The sequence below is a fragment of the Phyllobates terribilis genome, unplaced genomic scaffold, assembly GCF_046119375.1.
Source record: "Phyllobates terribilis strain yellow unplaced genomic scaffold, ASM4611937v1 Scaffold_1__5_contigs__length_1240528914, whole genome shotgun sequence".
Lineage (NCBI taxonomy): Eukaryota > Metazoa > Chordata > Amphibia > Anura > Dendrobatidae > Phyllobates > Phyllobates terribilis.
The window spans coordinates 676,500,097-676,520,685 of record NW_027362761.1 but is presented as its reverse complement, the minus strand read 5'-3'; positions in this window follow the sequence as shown (position 1 = coordinate 676,520,685).

Below are 20,589 nucleotides of genomic sequence, written 5' to 3'. Positions count from 1 at the left end.
TTTAACAATGCTTTTGGAACTCTTCCATTGTTTTCAAAATTCCGCTGATGTTTAACAATGCTTTGGAACTCTTCCAATGTTCTCAGAATTCCGCTGAAGATGGAAAATGCTTTGGAACTCTTCCATTGTACTCGGAATTCCGCTGAAGTTTAAAAAAGCTTTGGAACTCTTCCATTGTTCTCGGAATTCCGTTGATGTTTAACAATCCTTTGGATCTCTTAGATTGTTCACCAAATTCTGCTGAAGTTTAAAGATGCTTTGGAACTCTTCCATTGTTCTCGGAATTCAGCTGATGTTTAACAATGCTTTGAAACTCTTCCATTGTTCAAGGAATTCCGATGTAGTTTAACAATGCTTTGGAACACTTCCATTGTTCTCGGAATTCTGCTGAAGTTTAAAAATGCTTTGGAATTCTTCCATTGTTCTCAGAATTCCGCTGATGTTTAATATTTCATTTGGAACTCTTCCATTGTTCTCAGAATTCCGCTAATGTTTAACAATGCATTGCAACTCTTCCATTGTTCAAGGAATTCCGCTGTAGTTTAACAATGCTTTGGAACTCTTCCATTGTTCTCGGAATTCTGCTGAAGTTTAAAAATGCTTTGGAATTCTTCCATTGTTCTCAGAATTCCGCTGATGTTTAAAAATGCTTTGGAACTCTTCCATTGTACTCGGAATTCCGCTGAAGTTTAAAAAAGCTTTGGAACTCTTCCATTGTTCTCGGAATTCTGCTGAAGTTTAAAAGTGCTTTGGAACTCTTCCATTGTTCTCGGAATTCCGCTGATGTTTAACAATACTTTGGATCTCTTAGATTGTTCACCAAATTCTGCTGAAGTTTAAAGATGCTTTGGAGCTCTTCCATTGTTCTCGGAATTCCGCTGATGTTTAACAATGCTTTGAAACTCTTCCATTGTCAAGGAATTCCTCTGTAGTTTAACAATGCTTTGGAACTCTTCCATTGTTCTCGGAATTCTGCTGAAGTTTAAAAATGCTTTGGAATTCTTCCGTTGTTCTCAGAATTCCGCCAATGTTTAACAATGCATTGCAACTCTTCCATTGTTCAAGGAATTCCGCTGTAGTTTAACAATGCTTTGGAACTCTTCCATTGTTCTCGAAATTCCGCTGAAGTTTAACAATGCTTTGGAACTATTCCATTGTTTCTCGCAATTCTGCTGAAGTGTGAAAATGCTTTAGAACTCTTCCATTGTTCTCAGAATTCCGCTAATGTTTAACAATGCATTGCAACTCTTCCATTGTTCTCAGAATTCCGATGATGTTTAACAATGCTTTGAAACTCTTCCATTTTTCTCGGAAATCCGCTCATGTTTAGCAATGCTTTGGAACTCTTCCATTGTTCTTGGAATTCCGCTGATGTTTAACAATGCTTTTGGAACTCTTCCATTGTTTTCGAAATTCCGCTGATGTTTAACAATGCTTTGGAACGCTTCCAATGTTCTCAGATTTTCGCTGAAGTTGAAAAATGCTTTGGAACTCTTCCATTGTTCTTGGAATTCCGCTGATGTTTAACAATCCTTTGGATCTCTTAGATTGTTCACCAAATTCTGCTGAAGTTTAAAGATGCTTTGGAACTCTTCCATTGTTCTCGGAATTCAGCTGATGTTTAACAATGCTTTGAAACTCTTCCATTGTTCAAGGAATTCCGCTGTAGTTTAACAATGCTTTGGAACTCTTCCATTGTTCTCAGAATTCCGCTGATGTTTAAAAATGCTTTGGAACTCTTCCATTGTACTCGGAATTCCGCTGAAGTTTAAAAAAGCTTTGGAACTCTTCCATTGTTCTCAGAATTCCGCTGATGTTTAATATTTCAATTGGAACTCTTCCATTGTTCTCAGAATTCCCCTAATGTTTAACAGTGCATTGCAACTCTTCCATTGTTCAAGGAATTCCGCTGTAGTTTAACAATGCTTTGGAACTCTTCCATTGTTCTCAGAATTCCGCTGATGTTTAAAAATGCTTTGGAACTCTTCCATTGTACTCGGAATTCCGCTGAAGTTTAAAAAAGCTTTGGAACTCTTCCATTGTTCTCGGAATTCTGCTGAAGTTTAAAAGTGCTTTGGAACTCTTCCATTGTTCTCAGAATTCCGCTGATGTTTAACAATCCTTTGGATCTCTTAGATTGTTCACCAAATTCTGCTGAAGTTTAAAGATGCTTTGGAGCTCTTCTATTGTTCTCGGAATTCCGCTGATGTTTAACAATGCTTTGAAACTCTTCCATTGTCAAGGAATTCCTCTGTAGTTTAAAAATGCTTTGGAACTCTTTCATTGTTCTCGGAATTCTGCTGAAGTTTAAAAATGCTATGGAATTCTTCCATTGTTCTCAGAATTCCGCTAATGTTTAACAATGCATTGCAACTCTTCCATTTTTCAAGGAATTCCGCTGTAGTTTAACAATGCTTTGGAACTCTTCCATTGTTCTCGAAATTCCGCTGAAGTTTAACAATGCTTTGGAACTATTCCATTGTTCTCACAATTCTGCTGAAGTGTGAAAATGCTTTAGAACTCTTCCATTGTTCTCAGAATTCCGCTAATGTTTAACAATGCATTGCAACTCTTCCATTGTTCTCAGAATTCCGATGATGTTTAACAATGCTTTGGAACTCTTCTATTTTTCTCGGAAATCCGCTGATGTTTAGCAATGCTTTGGAACTCTTCCATTGTTCTTGGAATTCCGCTGATGTTTAACAATGCTTTTGGAACTCTTCCATTGTTTTCAAAATTCCGCTGATGTTTAACAATGCTTTGGAACTCTTCCAATGTTCTCAGAATTCCGCTGAAGATGGAAAATGCTTTGGAACTCTTCCATTGTACTCGGAATTCCGCTGAAGTTTAAAAAAGCTTTGGAACTCTTCCATTGTTCTCGGAATTCCGTTGATGTTTAACAATCCTTTGGATCTCTTAGATTGTTCACCAAATTCTGCTGAAGTTTAAAGATGCTTTGGAACTCTTCCATTGTTCTCGGAATTCAGCTGATGTTTAACAATGCTTTGAAACTCTTCCATTGTTCAAGGAATTCCGATGTAGTTTAACAATGCTTTGGAACACTTCCATTGTTCTCGGAATTCTGCTGAAGTTTAAAAATGCTTTGGAATTCTTCCATTGTTCTCAGAATTCCGCTGATGTTTAATATTTCATTTGGAACTCTTCCATTGTTCTCAGAATTCCGCTAATGTTTAACAATGCATTGCAACTCTTCCATTGTTCAAGGAATTCCGCTGTAGTTTAACAATGCTTTGGAACTCTTCCATTGTTCTCGGAATTCTGCTGAAGTTTAAAAATGCTTTGGAATTCTTCCATTGTTCTCAGAATTCCGCTGATGTTTAAAAATGCTTTGGAACTCTTCCATTGTACTCGGAATTCCGCTGAAGTTTAAAAAAGCTTTGGAACTCTTCCATTGTTCTCGGAATTCTGCTGAAGTTTAAAAGTGCTTTGGAACTCTTCCATTGTTCTCGGAATTCCGCTGATGTTTAACAATACTTTGGATCTCTTAGATTGTTCACCAAATTCTGCTGAAGTTTAAAGATGCTTTGGAGCTCTTCCATTGTTCTCGGAATTCCGCTGATGTTTAACAATGCTTTGAAACTCTTCCATTGTCAAGGAATTCCTCTGTAGTTTAACAATGCTTTGGAACTCTTCCATTGTTCTCGGAATTCTGCTGAAGTTTAAAAATGCTTTGGAATTCTTCCGTTGTTCTCAGAATTCCGCCAATGTTTAACAATGCATTGCAACTCTTCCATTGTTCAAGGAATTCCGCTGTAGTTTAACAATGCTTTGGAACTCTTCCATTGTTCTCAAAATTCCGCTGAAGTTTAACAATGCTTTGGAACTATTCCATTGTTTCTCGCAATTCTGCTGAAGTGTGAAAATGCTTTAGAACTCTTCCATTGTTCTCAGAATTCCGCTAATGTTTAACAATGCATTGCAACTCTTCCATTGTTCTCAGAATTCCGATGATGTTTAACAATGCTTTGGAACTCTTCCATTTTTCTCGGAAATCCGCTCATGTTTAGCAATGCTTTGGAACTCTTCCATTGTTCTTGGAATTCCGCTGATGTTTAACAATGCTTTTGGAACTCTTCCATTGTTTTTGAAATTCCGCTGATGTTTAACAATGCTTTGGAACTCTTCCAATGTTCTCAGATTTTCGCTGAAGTTGAAAAATGCTTTGGAACTCTTCCATTGTTCTTGGAATTCCGCTGATGTTTAACAATCCTTTGGATCTCTTAGATTGTTCACCAAATTCTGCTGAAGTTTAAAGATGCTTTGGAACTCTTCCATTGTTCTCGGAATTCAGCTGATGTTTAACAATGCTTTGAAACTCTTCCATTGTTCAAGGAATTCCGCTGTAGTTTAACAATGCTTTGGAACTCTTCCATTGTTCTCAGAATTCCGCTGATGTTTAAAAATGCTTTGGAACTCTTCCATTGTACTCGGAATTCCGCTGAAGTTTAAAAAAGCTTTGGAACTCTTCCATTGTTCTCAGAATTCCGCTGATGTTTAATATTTCAATTGGAACTCTTCCATTGTTCTCAGAATTCCGCTAATGTTTAACAATGCATTGCAACTCTTCCATTGTTCAAGGAATTCCGCTGTAGTTTAACAATGCTTTGGAACTCTTCCATTGTTCTCAGAATTCCGCTGATGTTTAAAAATGCTTTGGAACTCTTCCATTGTTCTCGGAATTCTGCTGAAGTTTAAAAGTGCTTTGGAACTCTTCCATTGTTCTCAGAATTCCGCTGATGTTTAACAATCCTTTGGATCTCTTAGATTGTTCACCAAATTCTGCTGAAGTTTAAAGATGCTTTGGAGCTCTTCTATTGTTCTCGGAATTCCGCTGATGTTTAACAATGCTTTGAAACTCTTCCATTGTCAAGGAATTCCTCTGTAGTTTAAAAATGCTTTGGAACTCTTTCATTGTTCTCGGAATTCTGCTGAAGTTTAAAAATGCTATGGAATTCTTCCATTGTTCTCAGAATTCCGCTAATGTTTAACAATGCATTGCAACTCTTCCATTGTTCAAGGAATTCCGCTGTAGTTTAACAATGCTTTGGAACTCTTCCATTGTTCTCGAAATTCCGCTGAAGTTTAACAATGCTTTGGAACTATTCCATTGTTCTCACAATTCTGCTGAAGTGTGAAAATGCTTTAGAACTCTTCCATTGTTCTCAGAATTCCGCTAATGTTTAACAATGCATTGCAACTCTTCCATTGTTCTCAGAATTCCGATGATGTTTAACAATGCTTTGGAACTCTTCTATTTTTCTCGGAAATCCGCTGATGTTTAGCAATGCTTTGGAACTCTTCCATTGTTCTTGGAATTCCGCTGATGTTTAACAATGCTTTTGGAACTCTTCCATTGTTTTTGAAATTCCGCTGATGTTTAACAATGCTTTGGAACTCTTCCAATGTTCTCAGAATTCTGGTGAAGTTGAAAAATGCTTTGGAACTCTTCCATTGTTCTCAGAATTCCACTGATGTTTAAAAATGCTTTGGAACTCTTCCATTCTACTCGGAATGCCGCTGAAGTTTAAAAAAGCTTTGGAACTCTTCCATTGTTCTCGGAATTCCGCTGAAGTTTAAAAATGCTTTGGAACTCTTCCATTGTTCTCGGAATTCCGCTGATGTTTAACAATCCTTTGGATCTCTTAGATTGTTCACCAAATTCTGCTGAAGTTTAAAGATGCTTTGGAACTCTTCCATTGTTCTCGGAATTCCGCTGTTGTTTAACAATGCTTTGAAACTCTTCCATTGTTCAAGGAATTCCGGTGTAGTTTAACAATGCTTTGGAACTCTTCCATTGTTCTCGGAATTCTGCTGAAGTTTAAAAATGCTTTGAAACTCTTCCTTTGTTCTCAGAATTCCGCTGATGTTTAATATTTCATTTGGAATTCTTCCATTGTTCTCAGTATTCCGCTAATGTTTAACAATGCATTACAACTCTTCCATTGTTCAAGGAATTCCGCTGTAGTTTAACAATGCTTTGGAACTCATCCATTGTTCTAGAAATTCCGCTGAAGTTTAACAATGCTTTGGAACTCTTCCATTGTTCTCGGAATTCTGCTGAATTGTGAACATGCTTTAGAACTCTTCCAATGTTCTCAGAATTCCGCTAATGTTTAACAATGCATTGCAACTCTTCCATTGTTCTCAGAATTCCGATGATGTTTAACAATGCTTTGGAACTCTTCCATTTTTCTCGGAAATCCGCTCATGTTTAGCAATGCTTTGGAACTCTTCCATTGTTCTTGGAATTCCGCTGATTTTTAACAATGCTTTTGGAACTCTTCCATTGTTTTCGAAATTCCGCTGATGTTTAACAATGCTTTGGAACTCTTCCAATGTTCTCATATTTCCGCTGAAGTTGAAAAATGCTTTGGAACTCTTCCATTGTTCTCAGAATTCCACTGATGTTTAAAAATGCTTTGGAACTCTTCCATTGTACTCGGAATTCCACTGATGTTTAAAAATGCTTTGGAACTCTTCCATTCTACTCGGAATGCCGCTGAAGTTTAAAAATGCTTTGGAACTCTTCCATTGTTCTCGGAATTCCGCTGATGTTTAACAATCCTTTGGATCTCTTAGATTGTTCACCAAATTCTGCTGAAGTTTAAAGATGCTTTGGAGCTCTTCCATTGTTCTCGGAATTTCGCTGATGTTTAACAATGCTTTGAAACTCTTCCTTTGTCAAGGAATTCCGCTGTAGTTTATCAATGCTTTGGAACTCTTCCATTGTTCTCGGAATTCTGCTGAAGTTTAAAAATGCTTTGGAATTCTTCCATTGTTCTCAGAATTCTGTTGATGTTTAAAATTTCATTTGGAACTCTTCCATTGTTCTCAGAATTCCGCTAATGTTTAACAATGCATTGCAACTCTTCCATTGTTCAAGGAATTCCGCTGTAGTTTAACAATGCTTTGGAACTCTTCCATTGTTCTCGAAATTCCGCTGAAGTTTAACAATGCTTTGGAACTATTCCATTGTTCTCACAATTCTGCGGAAGTGTGAAAATGCTTTAGAACTCTTCCATTGTTCTCAGAATTCCGCTAATGTTTAACAATGCATTGCAACTCTTCCATTGTTCTCACAATTCCGATGATGTTTAACAATGCTTTGGAACTCTTCTATTTTTCTCGGAAATCCGCAGATGTTTAGCAATGCTTTGGAACTCTTCCATTGTTCTTGGAATTCCGCTGATGTTTAACAATGCTTTTGGAACTCTTCCATTGTTTTCAAAATTCCGCTGATGTTTAACAATCCTTTGGATCTCTAAGATTGTTCACCAAATTCTGCTGAAGTTTAAAGATGCTTTGGAACTCTTCCATTGTTCTCGGAATTCAGCTGATGTTTAACAATGCTTTGAAACTCTTCCATTGTTCAAGGAATTCCGCTGTAGTTTAACAATGCTTTGGAACTCTTCCATTGTTCTCAGAATTCCGCTGATGTTTAAAAATGCTTTGGAACTCTTCCATTGTACTCGGAATTCCGCTGAAGTTTAAAAAAGCTTTGGAACTCTTCCATTGTTCTCAGAATTCCGCTGATGTTTAATATTTCATTTGGAACTCTTCCATTGTTCTCAGAATTCCGCTAATGTTTAACAATGCATTGCAACTCTTCCATTGTTCAAGGAATTCCGCTGTAGTTTAACAATGCTTTGGAACTCTTCCATTGTTCTCAGAATTCCGCTGATGTTTAAAAATGCTTTGGAACTCTTACATTGTACTCGGAATTCCCCTGAAGTTTAAAAAAGCTTTGGAACTCTTCCATTGTTCTCGGAATTCTGCTGAAGTTTAAAAGTGCTTTGGAACTCTTCCATTGTTCTCAGAATTCCGCTGATGTTTAACAATCCTTTGGATCTCTTAGATTGTTCACCAAATTCTGCTGAAGTTTAAAGATGCTTTGGAGCTCTTCTATTGTTCTCGGAATTCCGCTGATGTTTAACAATGCTTTGAAACTCTTCCATTGTCAAGGAATTCCTCTGTAGTTTAACAATGCTTTGGAACTCTTCCATTGTTCTCGGAATTCTGCTGAAGTTTAAAAATGCTATGGAATTCTTGCATTGTTCTCAGAATTCCGCTAATGTTTAACAATGCATTGCAACTCTTCCATTGTTCAAGGAATTCCGCTGTAGTTTAACAATGCTTTGGAACTCTTCCATTGTTCTCGAAATTCCGCTGAAGTTTAACAATGCTTTGGAACTATTCCATTGTTCTCACAATTCTGCTGAAGTGTGAAAATGCTTTAGAACTCTTCCATTGTTCTCAGAATTCCGCTAATGTTTAACAATGCATTGCAACTCTTCCATTGTTCTCAGAATTCCGATGATGTTTAACAATGCTTTGGAACTCTTCTATTTTTCTCGGAAATCCGCTGATGTTTAGCAATGCTTTGGAACTCTTCCATTGTTCTTGGAATTCCGCTGATGTTTAACAATGCTTTTGGAACTCTTCCATTGTTTTTGAAATTCCTCTGATGTTTAACAATGCTTTGGAACTCTTCCAATGTTCTCAGAATTCTGGTGAAGTTGAAAAATGCTTTGGAACTCTTCCATTGTTCTCAGAATTCCACTGATGTTTAAAAATGCTTTGGAACTCTTCCATTCTACTCGGAATGCCGCTGAAGTTTAAAAAAGCTTTGGAACTCTTCCATTGTTCTCGGAATTCCGCTGAAGTTTAAAAATGCTTTGGAACTCTTCCATTGTTCTCGGAATTCCGCTGATGTTTAACAATCCTTTGGATCTCTTAGATTGTTCACCAAATTCTGCTGAAGTTTAAAGATGCTTTGGAACTCTTCCATTGTTCTCGGAATTCCGCTGATGTTTAACAATGCTTTGAAACTCTTCCATTGTTCAAGGAATTCCGGTGTAGTTTAACAATGCTTTGGAACTCTTCCATTGTTCTCGGAATTCTGCTGAAGTTTAAAAATGCTTTGGAACTCTTCCTTTGTTCTCAGAATTCCGCTGATGTTTAATATTTCATTTGGAACTCTTCCATTGTTCTCAGTATTCCGCTAATGTTTAACAATGCATTACAACTCTTCCATTGTTCAAGGAATTCCGCTGTAGTTTAACAATGCTTTGGAACTCATCCATTGTTCTAGAAATTCCGCTGAAGTTTAACAATGCTTTGGAACTCTTCCATTGTTCTCGGAATTCTGCTGAAGTGTGAACATGCTTTAGAACTCTTCCAATGTTCTCAGAATTCCGCTAATGTTTAACAATGCATTGCAACTCTTCCATTGTTCAAGGAATTCCGCTGTAGTTTAACAATGCTTTGGAACTCTTCCATTGTTCTCACAATTCTGCTGAAGTGTGAAAATGCTTTAGAACTCTTACATTGTTCTCAGAATTCCGCTAATGTTTAACAATGCATTGCAACTCTTCCATTGTTCTCAGAATTCCGATAATGTTTAACAATGCTTTGGAACTCTTCTATTTTTCTCGGAAATCCGCTGATGTTTAGCAATGCTTTGGAACTCTTCCATTGTTCTTGGAATTCCGCTGATGTTTAACAATGCTTTTGGAACTCTTCCATTGTTTTCAAAATTCCGCTGATGTTTAACAATCCTTTGGATCTCTTAGATTGTTCACCAAATTCTGCTGAAGTTTAAAGATGCTTTGGAACTCTTCCATTGTTCTCGGAATTCAGCTGATGTTTAACAATGCTTTGAAACTCTTCCATTGTTCAAGGAATTCCGCTGTAGTTTAACAATGCTTTGGAACTCTTCCATTGTTCTCGGAATTCTGCTGAAGTTTAAAAATGCTTTGGAATTCTTCCATTGTTCTCAGAATTCCGCTGATGTTTAATATTTCATTTGGAACTCTTCCATTGTTCTCAGAATTCCGCTAATGTTTAACAATGCATTGCAACTCTTCCATTGTTCTCAGAATTCCGATGATGTTTAACAATGCTTTGGAACTCTTCCATTTTGCTCGGAAATCCGCTCATGTTTAACAATGCTTTGAAACTCTTCCAATGTTCAAGGAATTCCGCTATAGTTTAACAATGCTTTGGAACTCTTCCATTGTTCTCGGAATTCTGCTGAAGTTTAAAAATGCTATGGAATTCTTCCATTGTTCTCAGAATTCCGCTAATGTTTAACAATGCATTGCAACTCTTCCATTGTTCAAGGAATTCCGCTGTAGTTTAACAATGCTTTGGAACTCTTCCATTGTTCTCGAAATTCCGCTGAAGTTTAACAATGCTTTGGAACTATTCCATTGTTCTCACAATTCTGCGGAAGTGTGAAAATGCTTTAGAACTCTTCCATTGTTCTCAGAATTCCGCTAATGTTTAACAATGCATTGCAACTCTTCCATTGTTCTCAGAATTCCGATGATGTTTAACAATGCTTTGGAACTCTTCTATTTTTCTCAGAAATCCGCTGATGTTTAGCAATGCTTTGGAACTCTTCCATTGTTCTTGGAATTCCGCTGATGTTTAACAATGCTTTTGGAACTCTTCCATTGTTTTCAAAATTCCGCTGATGTTTAACAATCCTTTGGATCTCTTAGATTGTTCACCAAATTCTGCTGAAGTTTAAAGATGCTTTGGAACTCTTCCATTGTTCTCGGAATTCAGCTGATGTTTAACAATGCTTTGAAACTCTTCCATTGTTCAAGGAATTCCGCTGTAGTTTAACAATGCTTTGGAACTCTTCCATTGTTCTCGGAATTCTGCTGAAGTTTAAAAATGCTTTGGAATTCTTCCATTGTTCTCAGAATTCCGCTGATGTTTAATATTTCATTTGGAACTCTTCCATTGTTCTCAGAATTCCGATGATGTTTAACAATGCTTTGGAACTCTTCCATTTTTCTCGGAAATCCGCTCATGTTTAACAATGCTTTGAAACTCTTCCAATGTTCAAGGAATTCCGCTGTAGTTTAACAATGCTTTGGAACTCTTCCATTGTTCTCGGAATTCTGCTGAAGTTTAAAAATGCTATGGAATTCTTCCATTGTTCTCAGAATTCCGCTAATGTTTAACAATGCATTGCAACTCTTCCATTGTTCAAGGAATTCCGCTGTAGTTTAACAATGCTTTGGAACTCTTCCATTGTTCTCGAAATTCCGCTGAAGTTTAACAATGCTTTGGAACTATTCCATTGTTCTCACAATTCTGCTGAAGTGTGAAAATGCTTTAGAACTCTTACATTGCTCTCAGAATTCCGCTAATGTTTAACAATGCATTGCAACTCTTCCATTGTTCTCAGAATTCCGATAATGTTTAACAATGCTTTGGAACTCTTCTATTTTTCTCGGAAATCCGCTGATGTTTAGCAATGCTTTGGAACTCTTCAATTGTTCTTGGAATTCCGCTGATGTTTAACAATGCTTTTGGAACTCTTCCATTGTTTTTGAAATTCCGCTGATGTTTAACAATGCTTTGGAACTCTTCCAGTGTTCTCAGAATTCTGCTGAAGTTGAAAAATGCTTTGGAACTCTTCCATTGTTCTCAGAATTCCACTGATGTTTAAAAATGCTTTGGAACTCTTCCATTCTACTCGGAATGCCGCTGAAGTTTAAAAATGCTTTGGAACTCTTCCATTGTTCTCGGAATTCCGCTGATGTTTAACAATCCTTTGGATCTCTTAGATTGTTCACCAAATTCTGCTGAAGTTTAAAGATGCTTTGGAGCTCTTCCATTGTTCTCGGAATTTCGCTGATGTTTAACAATGCTTTGAAACTCTTCCATTGTCAAGGAATTCCGCTGTAGTTTAACAATGCTTTGGAACTCTTCCATTGTTCTCAGAATTCTGTTGATGTTTATTATTTCATTTGGAACTCTTCCATTGTTCTCACAATTCTGCGGAAGTGTGAAAATGCTTTAGAACTCTTCCATTGTTCTCAGAATTCCGCTAATGTTTAACAATGCATTGCAACTCTTCCATTGTTCTCAGAATTCCGATGATGTTTAACAATGCTTTGGAACTCTTCTATTTTTCTCGGAAATCCGCTGATGTTTAGCAATGCTTTGGAACTCTTCCATTGTTCTTGGAATTCCGCTGATGTTTAACAATGCTTTTGGAACTCTTCCATTGTTTTTGAAATTCCTCTGATGTTTAACAATGCTTTGGAACTCTTCCAATGTTCTCAGAATTCTGGTGAAGTTGAAAAATGCTTTGGAACTCTTCCATTGTTCTCAGAATTCCACTGATGTTTAAAAATGCTTTGGAACTCTTCCATTCTACTCGGAATGCCGCTGAAGTTTAAAAAAGCTTTGGAACTCTTCCATTGTTCTCGGAATTCCGCTGAAGTTTAAAAATGCTTTGGAACTCTTCCATTGTTCTCGGAATTCCGCTGATGTTTAACAATCCTTTGGATCTCTTAGATTGTTCACCAAATTCTGCTGAAGTTTAAAGATGCTTTGGAACTCTTCCATTGTTCTCGGAATTCCGCTGATGTTTAACAATGCTTTGAAACTCTTCCATTGTTCAAGGAATTCCGGTGTAGTTTAACAATGCTTTGGAACTCTTCCATTGTTCTCGGAATTCTGCTGAAGTTTAAAAATGCTTTGGAACTCTTCCTTCGTTCTCAGAATTCCGCTGATGTTTAATATTTCATTTGGAACTCTTCCATTGTTCTCAGTATTCCGCTAATGTTTAACAATGCATTACAACTCTTCCATTGTTCAAGGAATTCCGCTGTAGTTTAACAATGCTTTGGAACTCATCCATTGTTCTAGAAATTCCGCTGAAGTTTAACAATGCTTTGGAACTCTTCCATTGTTCTCGGAATTCTGCTGAAGTGTGAACATGCTTTAGAACTCTTCCAATGTTCTCAGAATTCCGCTAATGTTTAACAATGCATTGCAACTCTTCCATTGTTCTCAGAATTCCGATGATGTTTAACAATGCTTTGGAACTCTTCCATTTTTCTCGGAAATCCGCTCATGTTTAACAATGCTTTGAAACTCTTCCAATGTTCAAGGAATTCCGCTGTAGTTTAACAATGCTTTGGAACTCTTCCATTGTTCTCGGAATTCTGCTGAAGTTTAAAAATGCTATGGAATTCTTCCATTGTTCTCAGAATTCCGCTAATGTTTAACAATGCATTGCAACTCTTCCATTGTTCAAGGAATTCCGCTGTAGTTTAACAATGCTTTGGAACTCTTCCATTGTTCTCACAATTCTGCTGAAGTGTGAAAATGCTTTAGAACTCTTACATTGTTCTCAGAATTCCGCTAATGTTTAACAATGCATTGCAACTCTTCCATTGTTCTCAGAATTCCGATGATGTTTAACAATGCTTTGGAACTCTTCTATTTTTCTCAGAAATCCGCTGATGTTTAGCAATGCTTTGGAACTCTTCCATTGTTCTTGGAATTCCGCTGATGTTTAACAATGCTTTTGGAACTCTTCCATTGTTTTCAAAATTCCGCTGATGTTTAACAATCCTTTGGATCTCTTAGATTGTTCACCAAATTCTGCTGAAGTTTAAAGATGCTTTGGAACTCTTCCATTGTTCTCGGAATTCAGCTGATGTTTAACAATGCTTTGAAACTCTTCCATTGTTCAAGGAATTCCGCTGTAGTTTAACAATGCTTTGGAACTCTTCCATTGTTCTCGGAATTCTGCTGAAGTTTAAAAATGCTTTGGAATTCTTCCATTGTTCTCAGAATTCCGCTGATGTTTAATATTTCATTTGGAACTCTTCCATTGTTCTCAGAATTCCGATGATGTTTAACAATGCTTTGGAACTCTTCCATTTTTCTCGGAAATCCGCTCATGTTTAACAATGCTTTGAAACTCTTCCAATGTTCAAGGAATTCCGCTGTAGTTTAACAATGCTTTGGAACTCTTCCATTGTTCTCGGAATTCTGCTGAAGTTTAAAAATGCTATGGAATTCTTCCATTGTTCTCAGAATTCCGCTAATGTTTAACAATGCATTGCAACTCTTCCATTGTTCAAGGAATTCCGCTGTAGTTTAACAATGCTTTGGAACTCTTCCATTGTTCTCGAAATTCCGCTGAAGTTTAACAATGCTTTGGAACTATTCCATTGTTCTCACAATTCTGCTGAAGTGTGAAAATGCTTTAGAACTCTTACATTGCTCTCAGAATTCCGCTAATGTTTAACAATGCATTGCAACTCTTCCATTGTTCTCAGAATTCCGATAATGTTTAACAATGCTTTGGAACTCTTCTATTTTTCTCGGAAATCCGCTGATGTTTAGCAATGCTTTGGAACTCTTCAATTGTTCTTGGAATTCCGCTGATGTTTAACAATGCTTTTGGAACTCTTCCATTGTTTTTGAAATTCCGCTGATGTTTAACAATGCTTTGGAACTCTTCCAGTGTTCTCAGAATTCTGCTGAAGTTGAAAAATGCTTTGGAACTCTTCCATTGTTCTCAGAATTCCACTGATGTTTAAAAATGCTTTGGAACTCTTCCATTCTACTCGGAATGCCGCTGAAGTTTAAAAATGCTTTGGAACTCTTCCATTGTTCTCGGAATTCCGCTGATGTTTAACAATCCTTTGGATCTCTTAGATTGTTCACCAAATTCTGCTGAAGTTTAAAGATGCTTTGGAGCTCTTCCATTGTTCTCGGAATTTCGCTGATGTTTAACAATGCTTTGAAACTCTTCCATTGTCAAGGAATTCCGCTGTAGTTTAACAATGCTTTGGAACTCTTCCATTGTTCTCAGAATTCTGTTGATGTTTATTATTTCATTTGGAACTCTTCCATTGTTCTCACAATTCTGCGGAAGTGTGAAAATGCTTTAGAACTCTTCCATTGTTCTCAGAATTCCGCTAATGTTTAACAATGCATTGCAACTCTTCCATTGTTCTCAGAATTCCGATGATGTTTAACAATGCTTTGGAACTCTTCTATTTTTCTCGGAAATCCGCTGATGTTTAGCAATGCTTTGGAACTCTTCCATTGTTCTTGGAATTCCGCTGATGTTTAACAATGCTTTTGGAACTCTTCCATTGTTTTTGAAATTCCTCTGATGTTTAACAATGCTTTGGAACTCTTCCAATGTTCTCAGAATTCTGGTGAAGTTGAAAAATGCTTTGGAACTCTTCCATTGTTCTCAGAATTCCACTGATGTTTAAAAATGCTTTGGAACTCTTCCATTCTACTCGGAATGCCGCTGAAGTTTAAAAAAGCTTTGGAACTCTTCCATTGTTCTCGGAATTCCGCTGAAGTTTAAAAATGCTTTGGAACTCTTCCATTGTTCTCGGAATTCCGCTGATGTTTAACAATCCTTTGGATCTCTTAGATTGTTCACCAAATTCTGCTGAAGTTTAAAGATGCTTTGGAACTCTTCCATTGTTCTCGGAATTCCGCTGATGTTTAACAATGCTTTGAAACTCTTCCATTGTTCAAGGAATTCCGGTGTAGTTTAACAATGCTTTGGAACTCTTCCATTGTTCTCGGAATTCTGCTGAAGTTTAAAAATGCTTTGGAACTCTTCCTTCGTTCTCAGAATTCCGCTGATGTTTAATATTTCATTTGGAACTCTTCCATTGTTCTCAGTATTCCGCTAATGTTTAACAATGCATTACAACTCTTCCATTGTTCAAGGAATTCCGCTGTAGTTTAACAATGCTTTGGAACTCATCCATTGTTCTAGAAATTCCGCTGAAGTTTAACAATGCTTTGGAACTCTTCCATTGTTCTCGGAATTCTGCTGAAGTGTGAACATGCTTTAGAACTCTTCCAATGTTCTCAGAATTCCGCTAATGTTTAACAATGCATTGCAACTCTTCCATTGTTCTCAGAATTCCGATGATGTTTAACAATGCTTTGGAACTCTTCCATTTTTCTCGGAAATCCGCTCATGTTTAACAATGCTTTGAAACTCTTCCAATGTTCAAGGAATTCCGCTGTAGTTTAACAATGCTTTGGAACTCTTCCATTGTTCTCGGAATTCTGCTGAAGTTTAAAAATGCTATGGAATTCTTCCATTGTTCTCAGAATTCCGCTAATGTTTAACAATGCATTGCAACTCTTCCATTGTTCAAGGAATTCCGCTGTAGTTTAACAATGCTTTGGAACTCTTCCATTGTTCTCACAATTCTGCTGAAGTGTGAAAATGCTTTAGAACTCTTACATTGTTCTCAGAATTCCGCTAATGTTTAACAATGCATTGCAACTCTTCCATTGTTCTCAGAATTCCGATGATGTTTAACAATGCTTTGGAACTCTTCTATTTTTCTCAGAAATCCGCTGATGTTTAGCAATGCTTTGGAACTCTTCCATTGTTCTTGGAATTCCGCTGATGTTTAACAATGCTTTTGGAACTCTTCCATTGTTTTCAAAATTCCGCTGATGTTTAACAATCCTTTGGATCTCTTAGATTGTTCACCAAATTCTGCTGAAGTTTAAAGATGCTTTGGAACTCTTCCATTGTTCTCGGAATTCAGCTGATGTTTAACAATGCTTTGAAACTCTTCCATTGTTCAAGGAATTCCGCTGTAGTTTAACAATGCTTTGGAACTCTTCCATTGTTCTCGGAATTCTGCTGAAGTTTAAAAATGCTTTGGAATTCTTCCATTGTTCTCAGAATTCCGCTGATGTTTAATATTTCATTTGGAACTCTTCCATTGTTCTCAGAATTCCGATGATGTTTAACAATGCTTTGGAACTCTTCCATTTTTCTCGGAAATCCGCTCATGTTTAACAATGCTTTGAAACACTTCCAATGTTCAAGGAATTCCGCTGTAGTTTAACAATGCTTTGGAACTCTTCCATTGTTCTCGGAATTCTGCTGAAGTTTAAAAATGCTATGGAATTCTTCCATTGTTCTCAGAATTCCGCTAATGTTTAACAATGCATTGCAACTCTTCCATTGTTCAAGGAATTCCGCTGTAGTTTAACAATGCTTTGGAACTCTTCCATTGTTCTCGAAATTCCGCTGAAGTTTAACAATGCTTTGGAACTATTCCATTGTTCTCACAATTCTGCTGAAGTGTGAAAATGCTTTAGAACTCTTACATTGCTCTCAGAATTCCGCTAATGTTTAACAATGCATTGCAACTCTTCCATTGTTCTCAGAATTCCGATAATGTTTAACAATGCTTTGGAACTCTTCTATTTTTCTCGGAAATCCGCTGATGTTTAGCAATGCTTTGGAACTCTTCAATTGTTCTTGGAATTCCGCTGATGTTTAACAATGCTTTTGGAACTCTTCCATTGTTTTTGAAATTCCGCTGATGTTTAACAATGCTTTGGAACTCTTCCAGTGTTCTCAGAATTCTGCTGAAGTTGAAAAATGCTTTGGAACTCTTCCATTGTTCTCAGAATTCCACTGATGTTTAAAAATGCTTTGGAACTCTTCCATTCTACTCGGAATGCCGCTGAAGTTTAAAAATGCTTTGGAACTCTTCCATTGTTCTCGGAATTCCGCTGATGTTTAACAATCCTTTGGATCTCTTAGATTGTTCACCAAATTCTGCTGAAGTTTAAAGATGCTTTGGAGCTCTTCCATTGTTCTCGGAATTTCGCTGATGTTTAACAATGCTTTGAAACTCTTCCATTGTCAAGGAATTCCGCTGTAGTTTAACAATGCTTTGGAACTCTTCCATTGTTCTCAGAATTCTGTTGATGTTTATTATTTCATTTGGAACTCTTCCATTGTTCTCACAATTCTGCGGAAGTGTGAAAATGCTTTAGAACTCTTCCATTGTTCTCAGAATTCCGCTAATGTTTAACAATGCATTGCAACTCTTCCATTGTTCTCAGAATTCCGATGATGTTTAACAATGCTTTGGAACTCTTCTATTTTTCTCGGAAATCCGCTGATGTTTAGCAATGCTTTGGAACTCTTCCATTGTTCTTGGAATTCCGCTGATGTTTAACAATGCTTTTGGAACTCTTCCATTGTTTTTGAAATTCCTCTGATGTTTAACAATGCTTTGGAACTCTTCCAATGTTCTCAGAATTCTGGTGAAGTTGAAAAATGCTTTGGAACTCTTCCATTGTTCTCAGAATTCCACTGATGTTTAAAAATGCTTTGGAACTCTTCCATTCTACTCGGAATGCCGCTGAAGTTTAAAAAAGCTTTGGAACTCTTCCATTGTTCTCGGAATTCCGCTGAAGTTTAAAAATGCTTTGGAACTCTTCCATTGTTCTCGGAATTCCGCTGATGTTTAACAATCCTTTGGATCTCTTAGATTGTTCACCAAATTCTGCTGAAGTTTAAAGATGCTTTGGAACTCTTCCATTGTTCTCGGAATTCCGCTGATGTTTAACAATGCTTTGAAACTCTTCCATTGTTCAAGGAATTCCGGTGTAGTTTAACAATGCTTTGGAACTCTTCCATTGTTCTCGGAATTCTGCTGAAGTTTAAAAATGCTTTGGAACTCTTCCTTCGTTCTCAGAATTCCGCTGATGTTTAATATTTCATTTGGAACTCTTCCATTGTTCTCAGTATTCCGCTAATGTTTAACAATGCATTACAACTCTTCCATTGTTCAAGGAATTCCGCTGTAGTTTAACAATGCTTTGGAACTCATCCATTGTTCTAGAAATTCCGCTGAAGTTTAACAATGCTTTGGAACTCTTCCATTGTTCTCGGAATTCTGCTGAAGTGTGAACATGCTTTAGAACTCTTCCAATGTTCTCAGAATTCCGCTAATGTTTAACAATGCATTGCAACTCTTCCATTGTTCTCAGAATTCCGATGATGTTTAACAATGCTTTGGAACTCTTCCATTTTTCTCGGAAATCCGCTCATGTTTAACAATGCTTTGAAACTCTTCCAATGTTCAAGGAATTCCGCTGTAGTTTAACAATGCTTTGGAACTCTTCCATTGTTCTCGGAATTCTGCTGAAGTTTAAAAATGCTATGGAATTCTTCCATTGTTCTCAGAATTCCGCTAATGTTTAACAATGCATTGCAACTCTTCCATTGTTCAAGGAATTCCGCTGTAGTTTAACAATGCTTTGGAACTCTTCCATTGTTCTCACAATTCTGCTGAAGTGTGAAAATGCTTTAGAACTCTTACATTGTTCTCAGAATTCCGCTAATGTTTAACAATGCATTGCAACTCTTCCATTGTTCTCAGAATTCCGATAATGTTTAACAATGCTTTGGAACTCTTCTATTTTTCTCGGAAATCCGCTTATGTTTAGCAATGCTTTGGAACTCTTCCATTGTTCTTGGAATTCCGCTGATGTTTAACAATGCTTTTGGAACTCTTCCATTGTTTTCAAAATTCCGCTGATGTTTAACAATCCTTTGGATCTCTTAGATTGTTCACCAAATTCTGCTGAAGTTTAAAGATGCTTTGGAACTCTTCCATTGTTCTCGGAATTCAGCTGATGTTTAACAATGCTTTGAAACTCTTCCATTGTTCAAGGAATTCCGCTGTAGTTTAACAATGCTTTGGAACTCTTCCATTGTTCTCGGAATTCTGCTGAAGTTTAAAAATGCTTTGGAATTCTTCCATTGTTCTCAGAATTCCGCTGATGTTTAATATTTCATTTGGAACTCTTCCATTGTTCTCAGAATTCCGCTAATGTTTAACAATGCATTGCAACTCTTCCATTGTTCTCAGAATTCCGATGATGTTTAACAATGCTTTGGAACTCTTCCATTTTTCTCGGAAATCCGCTCATGTTTAACAATGCTTTGAAACTCTTCCAATGTTCAAGGAATTCCGCTGTAGTTTAACAATGCTTTGGAACTCTTCCATTGTTCTCGGAATTCTGCTGAAGTTTAAAAATGCTATGGAATTCTTCCATTGTTCTCAGAATTCCGCTAATGTTTAACAATGCATTGCAACTCTTCCATTGTTCAAGGAATTCCGCTGTAGTTTAACAATGCTTTGGAACTCTTCCATTGTTCTCGAAATTCCGCTGAAGTTTAACAATGCTTTGGAACTATTCCATTGTTCTCACAATTCTGCGGAAGTGTGAAAATGCTTTAGAACTCTTCCATTGTTCTCAGAATTCCGCTAATGTTTAACAATGCATTGCAACTCTTCCATTGTTCTCAGAATTCCGATGATGTTTAACAATGCTTTGGAACTCTTCTATTTTTCTCAGAAATCCGCTGATGTTTAGCAATGCTTTGGAACTCTTCCATTGTTCTTGGAATTCCGCTGATGTTTAACAATGCTTTTGGAACTCTTCCATTGTTTTCAAAATTCCGCTGATGTTTAACAATCCTTTGGATCTCTTAGATTGTTCACCAAATTCTGCTGAAGTTTAAAGATGCTTTGGAACTCTTCCATTGTTCTCGGAATTCAGCTGATGTTTAACAATGCTTTGAAACTCTTCCATTGTTCAAGGAATTCCGCTGTAGTTTAACAATGCTTTGGAACTCTTCCATTGTTCTCGGAATTCTGCTGAAGTTTAAAAATGCTTTGGAATTCTTCCATTGTTCTCAGAATTCCGCTGATGTTTAATATTTCATTTGGAACTCTTCCATTGTTCTCAGAATTCCGATGATGTTTAACAATGCTTTGGAACTCTTCCATTTTTCTCGGAAATCCGCTCATGTTTAACAATGCTTTGAAACTCTTCCAATGTTCAAGGAATTCCGCTGTAGTTTAACAATGCTTTGGAACTCTTCCATTGTTCTCGGAATTCTGCTGAAGTTTAAAAATGCTATGGAATTCTTCC